Genomic DNA, 9,928 nt, shown 5'->3' on the forward strand with positions numbered 1-9,928 from the left:
GTGCTGTAAATGCTCATCAAGAATAGAAAGAAATGGCTGGGCCCTCCCTGGTGGCGCAGCTGGTGGGGACGCAGCACTGCAAGCTGGCTGCAGCTGCTTCAGTGTGAGTTCGATCCCCAGATCCGGAGGTGACCCACAGGGTGCAACAGACCTCCCCTCACCTGCCCACTGCTCCCCTCAGCAGTGTACTTCGTCGGTCTTCCTGTCCTGCTCCCCACCTGTCTCTGGTGAACCCTGACACTGCCCCTGCACCTCTGACTTATACCCCAGTTCTGTCTGTATAAATAAAATAAATCTTTTTTTAAAAAATGCAGCTGGAGGCCCTCTCTGGTGGCGCAGCGGGTTAAAGCACTGCACTGAGAAATTAAAGCCATTTCCACATGAGTTCGATTCCCGCCTGCCCCGGAGGTGACCACAGACCTCTCCTGACCCGCCCGCTGCTCCCCTCAGCAGTGTACTTCGTCCATCTGCCTGTCCTGCTCCCCACTCTGTCTCTGGTGAAGCCTCTCGCCGCCCCTGAGCCTCTGGACTGTACCCCAGTTCTGTATGCACAAATAAATAAATCTTTAAAAAAAATGCAACTGGACTGGACACTAACGTGGGGGCGGCGGGGCAACGCTGACCTGTGGCTGCCCAGAAAGACTCACCTGTGCCTTTGTTCTGTTCTGTTGCAGGTTAACGAAGCCCTTGTCCTTTGCGGACTGTGTTGGGGATGAGCTGCCGTGGGGCTGGGAAGCAGGGTTTGACCCCCAGATTGGTGTCTACTACATCGATCATGTCAACAGTAAGTTCTCCTTGGCGGCAAGGGTCAGACACACTAGCAGGATGACCCTCGCCAGCCTCGTCGGGCAGAGCACACGTCAAACACCTCAGTTTCTTTACAGCACTGTCACTCTGCCGGATGACGAATATTTAATCGAAAGGCATCTTGGCTATTGGGAGCCGGTGTGCAGAGCTGTCTGTCTGCTGTGTGCCAGCATGGGGAGAGTTTCCTTCAGTGCAGAGCTGGGGGCCTGTCACCCCCCAGCCCTTCAACCCCTCTCTTTGTGACGGCTACACCTTGAGACGGGGACACGGGCTCCCCTGTACTTAGCCTGGTGACGAACCCCTAAAAAAAGGGGGGGCCTGGGGCCAGCCAGGTGTGTGAGGGTGTGGTGGGGGAGCTTGGCCCTCATAGTGACTCCTCACAGGCCCTGGGGCTGTGGCGAAGACCCCAGTCTCGCCCGTTGCTCCCCGTAGTAGATACAGCCATGGCCTGGTGTCGACGGTCGGCATCAGTTAACGTAAGTACAGGGAACAGTTCTGCCAACTTTTGTCTTTGCCTCCCTTTTTAAAATAATATTGGAAGAAATGTAACTTTGTTCAGAGAAATCTCTCCCTGAAAGTTCCTACAAATGTATAAAGAATTTGTAATTGGGGTTTCGAGTTAGCTTTTATTTTTGTATTTTCTGACAAGCCTCTCTTGGTTCTGTATCACATTCTAGGTTTCATTGCTTCTCAGTGTTTAACAGTTGTTTTAATGCTGTGCCAGGAGCTAATTTGGTAACGTTAAATTAATTTTCTATTGCTGTAGTTCATTCGTGAGCCATTGCAGATAAACAAGGCAGTGGAATATGACATGTATAGCGAGTTACATCTCATTTTTAAACTTATTTTATATGGTAAAAGTTTATCTTTTTCCTGTTTGGGAAACCAGAAGCAAACCTATCTGTGGTGATTTGGCAGAAACAGAAGCTCTAAAGGAGAAGAAAAAAAATTCTTCAACTTCCCTCCCACTCCCTACAGATTCTCTGGTTTCTAGACTCGTGTTTAAGACCTTCTTTGTTGGGGCAAGAGGTAGTCTTCTGGTCACACCCCCAAGAAGGGACTCCCTCTTCATAACTTTAATATCGGGTTCTCTGGCCAATATTTTGTGCCTTTGCTAGTTATGTGCCAGTTTAAAAAAAAAAAAAAAACTCTCCCACCTTTTCTATTTCTAGTGATTCTTCTGCTTTAGTGCGTAAACACGGAAAGTTCTTAAAATGGATCCAACTAAAATGGCCAAAAGAAAAACACACAAACACACGCCAGTTGCGCTGTCTGTGTTGCCGAGCCCAGGCCCTTGCCGGCACTCACCTTCCCTCCTCCCCATGACCGGGAAGCTCCCTGGAAGCCACCGTCCTTGTGCCTTCCAGGCCTGCCTGGGCTGAGGCCCGAGACCCCCACCTCAGCTGGTCCCGGTTTGGTTCCCTGGGGCTGGTGGGACCGTTGCCACGTGGGCCCTGCTCGCTTACTCTTTCCCCCTTTCCATTTCATGACACCCCCCAGTTGGACTTTTGGGGACACACCTGGCTGCCCCCGCCCCATCTCTTTTTCTTGTCCCTGCGTCACCACGCCTGGTGTCGGGATTGCTGAGGGTCTCCTGTTTGTCCCTCAGATCTGGCGGTGATGACTTCGTGCTCTTCTTGGGGGGGCCTCTCTCGTCCACGGCCCCCGGCCCCCACCTCGTCTCCTGTCGGGCACAGGCGGACGCTGCAGCAGAGCGGGGCCTCCTTGGCTTTCTGGCTTTCCCTTGTCCAGACCCTGGCACTTCCATCTAGGGTCCCCTGTTGGGCCCCAGTGGTGCTCAAGGCAGGTCCCCCCGCTGATTCGGAGTCAGGTGCCCCGTGCTGGCTCTTGGGGGGTTTTAGAACGCACTTGCCTTGGCGTTGAGCTGTGTATCTACATCGCAAGCTTCTCGTGGGCAGCGACGCCACCTTCTATTTTTTTTATCTCAAAGAGCCTAAGAGATGATAAGCTCTTAAATATTAGAAGGAAGGAAGAAGTTTATTAGTGAAACCTTATACACAGATTAAAAGTGTTCTTGGTTTTTTAAGGAATGAAAGTGCATCTCAAGTATAAATTTTGCTTCAGAAAGGACCATTCTGAATATATAAAAACTCGATTCATCATCAGAATATACACGCATAAGTCTACCATTTTGCTGCAGTAAAGGTGGCCCAGCTGCCTGGTGGATTTACTGGGCCCTGAGTGCCCAAATTCCCCACAGCAAGTAGTTTTCGCACTAAAGAGGGTCTGCTCCATTATCTCATTAATCTTCAGGCAGTCCTGACGGAGTTCAGGAGCAAATGGTACCATCTTCCAGAGCAGCTGGCCCTCACAGATGCTGTGTCTTGACATTGTATGGTTTCAGCACTATTTTCTCTTCATTTTAATAAAAGCTGAAATGAAGGATGTTTGGCTGCCTAATACCATCTCGTTGGAACACAATTAAATACCTAGAAGGAAAAGATTTGACCTTGACAATGATGCTGTATAGACCTGTGGGAGATGCTGATAGCCGGCTAGGAGGAAATTCCGAAGTGTATCGACGATAGCCTCTGTCCGCAACCAGAGCTCGGTGCAGCCAGAAGAAAATCACTTTTAGGGGGAGTTTCAGAGTTGCACCTTAATATCTTGGTTTTCTTTTACTAAGTGATGTCTCATTTACATACAAGAAAAAGATAGTTTTTAATTGCATATTTCAGTAAAATTTGACAATTGCAGTGTTTTGTCACTCCCGTCAAGATACAAGATAGTCTTTCCTGTTTCTTCCCAGCCTCTCACTGCTGAAATTGTTCTGTTTTCTGCCATCATAGTTTGGTTTTGCCTGTTCTAGACCCTCATGTAAAGGAAGTGTGTTCAGTTTTGTGAGTGGATTCTTCAGTCAGTAAATTTTCTGGGACTGGTACTGCTGTGCCGCCATCCTACACTGTAATGTGCTGCTGATACTTACTCTATCATGTAGTGTAGTGTAGCGTATATATTACAGTGTAGGCGTGGCGTGGCGTGGCGTGGTGTGGCGTGGCGCAGTAGAGTGTACCGCTGATGACTATACTGCCACTTGGTGCTGTACTCTACTGTAGTGAACTGCTAATAGCGCTATCCTGTTGTGTATAGTACACTGAGACACAGAAGATCATTGACGCATTTTCATAGTACAGATGTCTGACAAAGAACTCATATCCAGAATGTATAAAGAACTGAAACTCAACATTAAAAAGACAAAAACATTTTTAATAGGTGTCAAGCGAGAGTTTAAAACAAAGATACACCAAGCCTCATGTTTGTGTTCATCCATACTTCTCATGTATCAGAAGTAAATTCCTTCCAATTACGAGTACCCCACTGTATGGACAAATCAGTCTTTTAAAGCCATTCTGCTATTTCAACGTGCTGTTTTTCCCTATGCTAAAGAAGTTCATGGGAACAGCCCTGTCCAGTCTTTTTGTAGACATGTATTTGTGTTTCTGTTGGATACAAACCTGGGAAGCAGTTGCTGTGTCCGAGGGCAGCTTGTGAAAGAAACTGCTCTCAGCTTTCCAAAGTGGTTGGGTATTTCTCTCCCCGTACCTGGTAGTTATTGTGCTGCGGTCAGTCTTTATACCTCAGACACTGGAGTGGGAACAAAGTGGCGTCTTGTGGCTTGAATTTGCATTTTCCTGATGACCAAAAACTTTGAGCACATTTTCCTCTGTTTATTTATTAATCTTGGATTTTCTTTGTTAGTGAAAGGTTTACTAGTCTGCTATTTTCAAGAGTTGGCTCATTGTCTTTTTAGTGTTTTTTAAGAATTCTTTACATATTCAAGATAAGTCCTTTATCAAATATGTGTATAATGAATATTTGTTTTCCGGTGGTTGACATGTCTACTTAGTATTGGTGTCTTTGGAAGAGCAGCACTCTAAGTTTTGATGAAGTCCAATATATCACTTCGTTTTATTTTTTAATTAGTGTTTTTTGGTGTTTATCCAAAAAATACTCCAAGATTGTGAAGATGTTCTCCTAGTTTTAGTTTTCCTGGTTAAGCACATGAGTAGTTACTGGTGTGTGGTGTGAGCGAAATGTCAAGGACTTTTTCCTCATGTATTTCACCAAGTTGGTGCAGTACCATTTTATTTGCCCATAGAGTTACAGCTTCAGTTGAAAACCATTTGACTTTATATGAGGGTGAGTCTGTTTATGGCCTTCCGTTCAGTGAACTTCACTGTCACTTTATGTTAAGTCTTAAGTCAGGCAGTATAAATCTTCCAACTCTGTTCTTTTTTCCAGGTTATGTTTGCTGTTCTAGATTCCTTCTATTTTTCATATAGCTTTACAATGAGTTCATCAAGTTCTGCAAAAAAACTGCTGGATTTTTTTTGGAGTTTAGATTGTATCTGTAGGCAGTTTGGAAAGATCACTATCTTAACACCATGAATCTGGTATAGCTTGCCATTTGTATAGTTTTTCTTTAGTTTCTCTGCAGTTTTGTGTGTGTGTGTTTTTAACATTGTTTTTCAGAATAGAAGTCACTTTGACTTTTTACTAGCTATGTCTAGGCATTTTGATTTTTTTGGATGCAATTTTTGTGATATCAAAGAATCAACTTTACTGGTGCATAACTTATATCCCACAGAATATACACGTTAAAACTGTTACTATCACTGTCATGCTAAGGAAGCTTCATCGCCACAGAAAATTTCTCTTTCCCCTTGCAGTCAGTCCTCCTCCAACCCCAGGCCCCTAGCTCTGCACTCCCAGTTAGCCTTTCCTGTGGTAGAAGTGAATGGGAATGGAAAACAGGTGTGAACTCATGGCTGAGTCATGTTTTAAATTCATTCATGTTGTTGCATGACAGTCCTTTAACCCTTTTCATTACTGGGTTATTTTACTAGTTTTTGATTGCCTGGATAGGCCTGGATTTCTTCATTCACCAGATGGTGGTATTTCCACACTCTGGTCATTCTGTATGAAGCGACTTGGAACATCTTTGAGTGGAAATAGCTCTTCATTTGTAGGGTAGAGACCCAGGAGTAGAGCTAGTGGGCCATGTCATATGTGTTTACCTATTCCAAGAATTTGCCACACGGACTTGCCACGGACTACACCAGTCAGTGTTCACGTCAGTGTTTGAGAGTTTCACTCATGGCCTGACTCTACATTTTTGCCATTTTAGCGGGTGTGAAGTGGTGCTTCACTGTGGTTTTAATTTGTATTTCCCTGATGACTAGTGATGTCATCAGGTCTTAATGTGTTTATTCCCATATGTGTATGTGTTTGTGAAGTGTCTGTTCAAATCTGTTGACCATGTTTTTATTTGGTTCTTTGTCCTCTGGTTTATTGGCTTGTAAAAGTTCCTTGTGTATTCCATCTACAAATCTTTTGTAATGTGAATATTTTCTCCCAGCCTATGGCTTCTTTTCATTTGATTAACAGCAGATTTTCAAAGAACTGACGATTTTAGTTTAATTGACTTTTAAAAAAAGATTCATACCAGTTATGCTCTAAAAATTCTTTGACTTCCTGAAAGTCGTAAAACTTTTTTTTTACTGTCAGTTTTGTGATTTTCAGTTTTTATAGTATAGGTTTCTTTTAGTTTTTTTCAGTATGATGGAAGATTAAAATTCATTCCTTTTTTTCCCAAATGGATATTCTATCATTTAAACATACTTCTCTTAAAGAATATTCTCCTCCCTCCCCCCAATATTAGTTTGTTGCTTTTGTTGAAAATTAGTTGGTTGTGGCCCTCCCTGGTGGCGCAGCGGGTTAAACCACAGCACTAAGAAGCTAAAGCCGATTCTGCATGGTTTGATCCCCGACCCAGAGGTGACCACAGGGTGCGGCAGACCTTTCCTGACCGCCCGCTGCTCCCCTCAGCAGTGTACTTCGTTGATCTGCCTGTTCTGCTCCCCGCTCTGTCTCTGGTGAAGCCTCTCGCTGCTTGCACCTCTGACCTGTACCCTAGTTCTGTATGTATGCATAAATAAATTAATCTTTTAAAAAAATAAAGAAAGAAAATAGTTGGGTCTAGCCCTGAATTTTCTGCTTAATAATCAGTTGGCACTTAACCTGTCTTTATGCTAATACCACACAGATGTGAAGCCTTGTAGTAACCTTGTAATTGGCTATTATATATCCCCCAACTTGTTTTTTTATCAAAACTGTTTTTTCAATCAAGTCTTTGTCTTTCTATATAAATTATAGAATCAACTAACATTTTTACTAACTACTCCCCTTTGCTTTTCAGTGGTTTTATATGTGTTTTGCTGACTTTATAACTAAGTATTTTTCTTTATTGTTGTTATTATAATGACAGTTTTTCATACTGCACTGTCTAATTGGTTTTGATGTTTGTGACTAATCTTGTAACCACACTGAATTTACTTCCTTGTTTTTATAGATGCTTTATAGATTTTTTTCTGCAAATAAAAAATATTTTAGTTTTTCTTTCCCATCAGAACCTTTTCTCCCCCATCCTTCTTTTCTTTTTCTTTGACACTGTCTAGGACCGCCCTACCTTGAGATGCTGAAGAGAGGTGAAGAGAGGAGATATTCTTACCCTTCCTCGATCTTAGAGGGAGAGCATTCCTTCCCTCACTAGCACGTGGGATACTAGCCACAGTGTTGTTTGTTGTTTGTAAATGCCTTTACCAGGCTGCAGAAAGATCCTGTGGTCCTAGTCCCTTGTTTTACTTTGCTTTTCCCATGAATGGTAGGCACACTGTGAGTCTTCAACCTGTGTTAAGATGTTATCACTTTTCCTCTTAGTGTGCTGATTGGGTGATTTCATTTCATTTGTGCAAGTTTAACCAACCTGCATTCCTCAGAGGGTGACAGAGTTTACCAGCCCCTGAAGAAATGGGGTTGGCATGGGACTGGGGCTGGGAGGTGCAGAAGCTTCTTGGAGGGAGGACGTGTCTCCCAACTGCTGTGGCCGGTAACCATCCTCTGGCAAAGCTCTTAGAACTCTCTGGTGTGTAAAATAGTTGCCGTGCTCAAATTCATTGGTCACAATTTCCCGTGTTTTGTAAGTTCTGTGGAAGGCGAGAGGGGTCGTTCTGAAAGTCTTAATTCCCCTGTGCACGTAGAAGACGGCCAGCAGTCGCAGAAGTAACTGATAGTAGGTAAACAGAGCACACCGCTTCTAAAAGGCGAGACAAGGAAGTTTCTCATCCCCTCCATTCTTCCTGAGTGCAGCAGGAAGACCAGGAATCTGCACCATAGACAGAAATCATATTCCTGGAGTCTCCAGCGCCCCTTCCAGGACAGGCTCATGTGACCGTGCAGCCCAACTTGTGTAAGCGGAGGGAATGTGACACCCCTGGAGGCATGTGCCATTTTAACGGCCTGTGACGTCGCAGTCCTTTTATGTAGTAAACAGTGCAGATGACATCACACCGTAGTACGTCAGCTCTTAATGAAACACCGCTTTTGTGTAGTAGGCTTTGCGTATTTACCCTTAATAAGCACTTTACAAATCAGCTGATGGAGGTGAAACTCAACCCTGCTCTGTGACACCCTCTCCAAGGGGCCTCGGGACCCCCCGGGCAGCTCGCGGGTGGCTGTGTGGTGTTGCAGAGACGTGAGTGCCTGCTCCTGAGCCTCCTGTCGCCCGCACGGCTCCTGGCACGCATTCTGCTGAACTGGCCGAGACAAATGCGGATGGCTTATTATTGCCGTTATTTCTCTTAGACTTTGTCCGTCAGTGCGACCTTCAGTGCTCTGTGACAGTTGGGCTGTTGATTAATATTTTATTGAAAGCATGTCAAGTCCCCAATATGCAGGGTTTCGGTCAAGGCTCTAAAGATATTGAGAGATAACCAAGGGTCCTCGTCTTATTTCTAACTTAAAAACACTTCAAGTTGGGCCCTCCCTGCTGGCGCCACAGGTTAAAGTGCAGTACTATGAAGCTGTTGCAGCCACTGCAGCACCAGTTCAATCCCCAGCCAGGGAAGTGACCCACATGGCGTGGCAGATTTCTCCTGACCCGCTCGCTGCTCCCCTCAGCAGTGGATTTCAGTACCTCTGCCTGTTCTGCTCCCTACTCTGTCGCTAATGAATCCTCTCACCCCCCGCACCTCTGGCCTGTACCCCAGTCCTGTATGTATGTATAAATAAATCTTTAAAAAAAAAACACTTAAAGTTTTTCACATGCATTTACATGGGAGTACGTTAGCTCATGACAACAAGTTTCCCCAAAACTCAGTAGTTTAGAACCCCTTCTTCCCTCTCACAGCTTCTGGGGTTCCTGAACGCCGGCAGGCTTGTGGGATCCTCGGGCTCCGGCTCTCCTGCAGGCTGCCGTCGAGGCTGACCAGGCCGCAGACCCCTCCCGCAGGGCTGGGAGGGTGCACCCCCCGGCAGGTGTTGGCAGGACGCAGCACCTCCTTCGCTGCTCGCTAGGGACCCTGCTCCACGGATCCGTTGACATGGCACTTTGCTTCAGGAAAGAGAAAAAGGCAAGAAGGGCCAGCCAGAGACTGAGAGAGAAGCTGGCCCAGCCTTCTGTGACCTGGTCTCAAGTGACCACCACCCTGAGCCTGTTCTGTTCGTTAGGACCATGGCACTGGTCTTCGGGCACTCAAGGGCACCACTCTCAGAAGTGATGGCTGCCCGTGCACCCACCGGCGCCTGGTTCCACCACAGAAATGAGTTTCTGATTTGGGGGATGTTTTGAGCTCGCTAGGTGACTCCAGTGTGCAGCGTTACAAAACTGAAAACCGGCCTTGGACTGTCGTCGTCAAACCAGAACCAGACTTTGTTTTCAGATTTCTCATGTGCCATGGACAGGCACGTACCCTCGTGAAATACGGTAAAGATGAGTCATTAGAAAGTGAACGAAAGGAGAGAGACCGCAAGCCCCGAATCATTAGTCAGCGGATGTGGGGGACCGAGTAAAGTCATCGCACACACTTCAAAGTGTTCGTCCTGGGTTTCTTTTCTTACCGCGCTCCCAGCGCATGCCTGTAAACTGGTACTGGGCTGCGCCCATAGGTGCTGACATGCGGGCACGTGGCCCGGGTCGTGCGGGGCTGCGCCCATAGGTGCTGATGTGCAGGCACGTGGCCCGAGTCCGTGGGGCTGCACCCGTGGGTGCTGACGTGGGAGCACGTGGCCCGGGTCGTGCGGGGCTGCGCCCATAGGTGCT

At 46.1% G+C, this 9,928-nt stretch overlaps 1 protein-coding gene across 1 annotated transcript in view; it reads left to right on the forward strand.

Moving 5' to 3' along the window:
• Positions 1-689: 689 nt before the first annotated feature.
• Positions 690-9,928, forward strand: part of WWC2 (WW and C2 domain containing 2) — a 68,567-nt gene continuing 59,328 nt past the window's right edge. Inside the window, exon 1 of the mRNA XM_012724798.1 lies at positions 690-784. The gene's annotated coding sequence lies outside the window, so the exon portion shown is untranslated. The remainder of the gene's footprint in view (positions 785-9,928) is intronic.

The sequence above is a fragment of the Condylura cristata genome, unplaced genomic scaffold (assembly GCF_000260355.1).
Source record: "Condylura cristata isolate star-nosed mole 26May11 unplaced genomic scaffold, ConCri1.0 scaffold00014, whole genome shotgun sequence".
Classification (NCBI taxonomy): Eukaryota; Metazoa; Chordata; class Mammalia; order Eulipotyphla; family Talpidae; genus Condylura; species Condylura cristata.